This window comes from Toxotes jaculatrix, chromosome 21 (genome assembly GCF_017976425.1).
Source record: "Toxotes jaculatrix isolate fToxJac2 chromosome 21, fToxJac2.pri, whole genome shotgun sequence".
Taxonomy (NCBI): Eukaryota; Metazoa; Chordata; class Actinopteri; family Toxotidae; genus Toxotes; species Toxotes jaculatrix.
In genome coordinates, this window is record NC_054414.1 from 4808834 (window position 1) to 4815903 (window position 7070).

The following is a 7070-nucleotide window of genomic DNA, read 5'->3' on the forward strand; positions in this document are numbered from 1 at the left end:
TCATATTCACCTTGACATCACTGATCACTGCCAAACAAGACTAAGAGTCGCCAGCCTCGCTCGCAGCTCTGCAGGGCCAAATTTAAACTCTGAAGCGTGCAAGTTAAGTGCACAGGTATTGAGAAAAGCCTATTATGACCTCGCAAGGCCACAGATACACTTGACAGACACAATATCTCAAGTAGGTTGTATAGTGGAGGGTTCACAGTGCTGTCCTTCGCTCAGACATCAACACAAACTCTACAGGTTGACCTCTTCATATCCAAGCGGGCGCAGCTGATTCTCAGCGGACGTTATCCAGACTTTAATCTCATAGTGAGAACTCAGTTTACCATATGGAGTCTGGCATTGTGAGACTATCTGTGATGTGAACACTGAATACACTGTGGATTTCTGAATGATAGATACACTCTGTCCTCAGGTCTTCTGTGTCCCAGTCACTTACAGCCTGTGGGCAACCAGAAGGGACAGTTGTGCTCCTCTGTCCCCTGAGGGACTCCTCTCTATGCTTTATTTGTTAACTGGCTTATGTTGCTGGACATACTTCTCCAAGGAATCATTTCTGTTCACTGGAATGGAAGAGGTGACTGCTGAGCTCGAAGCGAATGGGAAATGACTTTAAAAAAACACCAATATCAACAGGCCGCTTTTAAAGGAAAACAATTCAATACTCGTCAGGAAAATCGATTATATCATAAATCACTCATCATAAATGAATGAAATTAAAAGGATTTCTGTGGCATATTGATGATGCACTTATGTAAGACTGTTTTTTTTTTGGGTTCCTCTTGAGAAATCTATATAACCTTTCTTATTCAGTCAGCTAAGGTTTGGTAGTAAAGTGTGGAGCAGCTATTCTGTGTGTTCATGGCCACATGTTGATGGAAATCTGTGATTTGACTAAAACATTTCTACCTCATCGACATAAATATAAAATGTATCTGAATGTTAAGACCGCCTTTACTTCTGAACTGCTAGTCTGCTCTTTTTCCCTTCACTTCTGTGTCAGTGAAAAACATGAAGCATTTCCACAGCCCCTCGGTCGCTTACCAAAACAGAATAATGTTTTGGACTCTGAGCATTTCAAATTGAAGCAAAGAGCATTATCAGTCCTCTTCAGGCTTTCTATTATGAACAGTGAGAATTTTTGGGGGGGGTGGATCAGTGATGGAATGGAATAAATTATACAACACCTCTTGGTTTGAGTGAGAAGCAGTGAACCTGTCATCCTGTCTGAAAGATGCAGACACCTCTCAGGTCAATCAGTAAGATTCTGCATTATCCCTCCGTGTAGAGCTTCAGTTTTGAGCTGTCAAATCCACTTTTTCTTTTTTCCCCAACAGAAGAGCTTTGCTCTGAATGTCTCAGCAACCTCCCTCTGACTGAACCTGTGATTTCATTTCATTTCAGTTAAGAGCTGAGTGCACATGAAACTTAAGACTCAAGTCATTCAGTCAGAATAAACCACTTATCTGAATAAACTGCTCATCTCAGCCTTCATTCATGTAAATGGGATGGACAAAATATTAGTAACACCTCTCAGAAATTACAGACCATTAGACCATTAAAATAATAAAAGCCACTATCTATGATGTGTTAAGGTTGATCCAACCTTACAAAGTGCCCCCCCCCAAAAAAAAAAATCTCAGATTTATGACTTTATAATCTTAGGGAATATCCAAGTCTTTTTTTCCTCATAATTTATGACTTTAATATCAGTAATTCTGTGTTTTTCTCAGAATATTACCCGCCTCCCTGTGTGCTGTTTTTATTTTTATTTTTTTTTTACCTAAATGGCTGTGTATGTCAGCCCGTCTGGCACCAACAGTCATGCCACAGTCAAAGTCACTGACATCAGATTTTTTCCTTCACTCTGATGTTTGATGTGAACATCAAGTGAAGCTCCTGACCTGTATCTGCTCTGCTGCCACATGATTGGTTTAAAGAATAATACCATTAATAACCAGGTCTTCCTATAGAGCTCTGTGAGTATACATACTCCACCTGAGGATGTAGTTTTCTGTCCTGTCACACATCCTGTTTTACATGAAGCAACTTTTCATAACTCTGTCACCGAGATCTTAAAACAATGCTCTCCAGATGTCTTTCAGTTTCTGAGAATCATCTGCCATCCAGTCATCATCACTGTCTGATCTAGAATACAAAACACATACAGCCATGACATTAACATTATGAAAGTGAGCCTTCACCCAGAATTCATGGATTTGCCCACAGGTCACGTGTGACACGCAGGTTGAACTCAGCCCGTTTCAGCCAGCTGACCCATCTCCCTACAACCAATGGGGTGAGTTGTCACTAGTCCCCCGGAAATAAATACCTGTGGTTGAGCACCTTGCTCTTCCTTTTTCCCCCTCTGCAGCATGGTGGCCCTGCTCCTTCTTGTCCAGGTGCGTGTTGTACACCAAGCTTTAACGTGCCACCATTGTTGTGTATTCTCTGCATTAAGCCTCTAACTTTCCTCCAGACCTGCGTCCCTGTGTGCGCCGCTGCTCCCGGCGCGTCCCTCATTAAACGACTCATTGAAACTCCCGGTGTGAAAGTCCGCTCGGTCCTGAGCGTCATCCCAGGACTAAACGAGCGTCGTGTGCAGCCAAGGTACCTTTTTTTTTCCTGTTATTGATGCTGGATGATTTAACGCAAATGTAAATAACTGGGCCAACATGAATGACTCTTCGTGACCCTGCAGAACAAAGTCTGTTTTTCCCCCCGGTGAGACAGGAGACTGTTAAAGTTTATGTGATATTACCTTTTATTCTTTGGGTTATTGTATTTCAGCCTGTGTTTTATTACGCTCTGCTGAAGCAGCATAGCGGCTGGTTCTTTTTTCATTTGATTCATATGTACATGCCTTTATCTGTCAGTGTCTTTTGTTTTAAAACACGTGTTTTTATTTTGTTGTGCGGATTATTCCTTTACCGCTGCCTCCTAGTTTCAGGGTTCCTCTGTCTCAAAGTTAAGGCGCATCCTGTTTTAGGTATTTAAGATTGATTGAATGTTTTGTGTGTTTTAAAACACTTGGTTTTAGATCCTGTTTATTGTGTTTTAAAATAGATTTTGATTTTTCTTTCATTTCTAAGTCCTTTTTTAAGTAATCAAATTATTTAAGTACATCAATGGAGCATGAATCTAATGCATAGTAATATATTTTCCATAAATAAAAGGCTGTTTTTCACTGCTAAGGTCTGGATTGAAGGACCTAAGCATCTGATGAGTGCTGACCCGATCAGTGCTGCTATTTTTCCTCTGTGTAGTTGAGACTTCACATTATAACGTGGTGGACAGGCAGTGTAACAAAGGGAAAGGAGCTGAGACTCATGTTGAACCATGGAAAAACTCCTTTAGTGAGAAACAGCCAACCTGTATATACAAAGGTAAAGTGAGGATCAGGTGTTGAAATTTGTCTATTCACACAAATAAATACTTATGAAGAGGATATTTTTGTATAATTAGAAAATATGTTTTGAAAATGAAGATATTTATACATTTTCAGTAAATTGTGCTTGGCTCAGTCTGCAGAGAAATTTGCCTCAGGGCAGCAAAAGGCACTTGGTGAACTGTAGATAAACCGTTTCGCTGCGTAGTACTTTTGTTTTGGATTATGTTCACTTCAAAGATGCTTTTATTTTCTGGTCATGTCCTTTCCTTCTTAAAACAGCCAGCAGTAATTGCTGCATTTATCTCAGTTTTCAGTCCCGCATTTGTACAGAGAGCTGAAGTGTACTTCTTTAAAGCACTCTTATTGTGCATTTATTTGCTTTGTGGTCTAAAGGAGTAAATGTAAGATTTGGGATGTTTGAGGCATGTGGTTGGTGAAAACTAGGAGATGGTGGTGATGTGGACAGTTACTGGTCACATTTGATTAAAGCTGTCAAATGCAGTTGGGGTGTATCTTTTCATATGATCACTCGTATTTTTCCTCTCCTTATGTTGTAGCCACATGTTTGAAGAATGCAGAGACTTTGGGTCAGTCAGTCAACATTTGCATTACACTGCGCCTCAACATGAAAGTAGTGAACTTCCCTACACCAACCTTCAGGGTCTCTGTCGTCCATCATGAAGCTGACACGGCGGTGTGTGGAATGCCTAATGGAGCGTATCATGTCCCGGAATCTGTCAAAGTCATTTCCCCCTCAAAGTGTATCAGAGATTCATCAGCTGAACAACAGGATCTTGATAAAAAATAAAATAAAATCACTCACTGTAGAAGCTGAGTTCTTACGCAAGTCTGTGTTTTGTTGTCCGGGAGATAGAGTGAGGCAAGACACAACACACAGCACCAAAAATATGCAGCCAGAAGCAGATGATGTGGCCTTGGCTGCTGAATCCACATTTGTGGAAATACTGAAACACCATGTTCTCCATGTGTGATATGTGTGCGTGTTATGTGTACTTTAGTAAAATTTGTAGATGTTCTGTTTTGTTGTACAGTGAAAGAGATTAACTTCAATTTAGTTTATAAGAAATAAAATTGTAATATTTGAAAAATGTGAGCTGAATTGAGTGATTGTTCTATCTCTCTTTTGAAAATATTAGTCTCCATATTGATATGGCTGTTTAAACTAGTTATTATAACTATGACAGTGAAGGTCCTCTAACCTTTTTTTTTCACCTAAACCTAACCAAACCTTTGCCATAACACTGTTAAGTAACAGTTTGTCTGTGGTATAATCTTCTACTGTCATATTGGCACTAATTCAGGAAACGCCCTATGTCTGAAGGTAGGGACAAATGCTCTATATGGCTGTTTAGGTTGGAGGACTTGGTGGAAATTTTCTCCCTGAGAGCATAAGTCAACAAAGTTTTCTGTCTTCTCGGTTTGATTCTGCGTTGCGTGGTGCGCAGCTCGTGTGAATTAAGAGTTGGTTCCCGCTCTGCTCATAGATTTTTACATTGTGATGAGGTCATGCAAATAAAAATAAAAATTCTTGGCTTGGGAAAAGTGTTACAAATATAAAACCATAATACAAAGAGTATTAATATACCTTGTCTGCAGCTCGAGGTGTCCTGTCAACAGTTTTACAGATGTGGGTTTGTTTACATTTCCAAAGAATGTGGTTGAGGTCTAATTTATTTGATTGAACCCCTCTCATAACTACATCGCAGCCCACAGATTCCATTTCATTTGGAAATAGGTCACATTACTGAAGCAAACTGCTGTTTCAGTGTGAGTGTCGATGTCTGAATTCTCAATTTACTACTAAATATAAAGTTGTTGAAGAGGGGAAAAAATGAATGAGTGAACGAGGGAGTAGTTTTAGACGCAGCTTGTGTCACATTAGTAGCACATGGCAGAAATTACAGTGCATAAAGTACATCTGGAGAAGTGAAATCTACAGAAACACGGAGTAAAAACATAAAACTACCTGTAATGTCACTCAGCTGTGACCTTTATTGAGACAAAATTCCAGATCAGTCAGGGCTTGTTAGTCATTAAACACTGGCTTAGCCTCTCCAGCAGGAATTACTCTATACATTATTTATGCCTATTTCTCACCTAGCGACAGGGATGGGATGTTGTTTGATGTTGATGCCCAAAGCCACGATTAGAGAAGAGAAGCGCTCCTGATGGCGTTTGCGTAGCTTGATCCGGTTCAGAAGTTGCAGGTTAACAGGTAGCCATGCACGTCTGTGTTGCCATCGGATATTTGGCTGCCAACATGTGAACATATGTTGCTAAATAAGGCGCAAAGTAGTTTTTACTCCACCTGGTTACCAGAATGTCCACGTGTGTGATTTTACACATCAATGCATCTTTGTAAGTAATTACATGTTGACTAAAACAGCCCTAGTCTTTTACATCCTCACAGGGAACCGTTTGTGTCTAACAGAGAAAATAAATGTTTTTATGTATAATTCTATTTTAGTGCATGTGATGAGGAAAAAAAACTGTATATAACCTAAGTGTTGTAGGAAAATGTTTGTTTTGTGTGCATCCTCTGTATAAAATGGTGGAATGTCTACGTTTGTGAAATGATTATTACTATAATTAACATACGACAGTGAGAACCTGGCTGCTCCTGGGAGCTCAGTGATGGACGTTTGCCTCCCTGTCCTCCTTTCTTCATATCACCCTAATTACCTCATCAGTCATATGATGTTATCATCATCATAGCGCCCTGACGGATCAATAGTCTGGATTAAAATAAGACACAGACTGCAGATGTACTGTACTCTGTTATTATGAAGTCGCAGTTACAGTACGTGCCATCTGTTTTATCCCTACAACTACAGTATTCATCTCAGTCTAATTTGACCTTATGAAATAGTAGACATGAGAAACATTAAGAAGTCGGATTTATCATGTAATGAGGCTTACGTAATGTATTTGCTTATGCAGACAGCTTATTAGCTATTCCGAGGTGGATACGGATGGTTAAGCATCACCAGAAAGGCATGAACATGGCAACAACCACACAGTAACTCTGAGCATTAGTAGTGTGCAGGTGTGGCCCCACAGGGAACAGTCGTGCACAGTGATGACCTGTCTGTTGTCTTTCTCAGGGATGAGGTCAAACCGAGGTTATGAGCTAAATTGTCAGGAGAGAAGAGTGTACAGATTGTTCAGATTCAAAGCACACAGTGCTTTATTCGTGTATGTGTGTTTGCTGGTGTTTACTTGAGCTAAATAAAAGGAACAGCTGGAAAAAAAAGTAAATTGTTTGTTACCGTTTTGTTGAGTAGTTCTGCAAATTATGGGGAAAGATTTGTAAATTGGCAATTTCTTCTTTCTAGTCACCTTATTATTGTGTCTCACTCCTCATTGCGTCATAAAAAGTTTTTTTTCCAAGCACATACATTTTATTTTGTAGATAACAACAAGCAAACACATTTATTGAGCACAAAATAGTCTGTTTGCTCAAATTAAAACATTTTCTGTGAGATAATATTCCTTCCACATAATATAATTTATGAGCTGGCAGAAAGTCTTATTATGCTGACAATGTCTCCTCTGTGTAAGTGTGTGTGTGTGTGTCTGTTAGTTTAAGGACTTGTTTTTGTGTGAAGAAAAGAAGACAAAGGCCTTTTTTGAGTTCAGTAATTGCTACGTA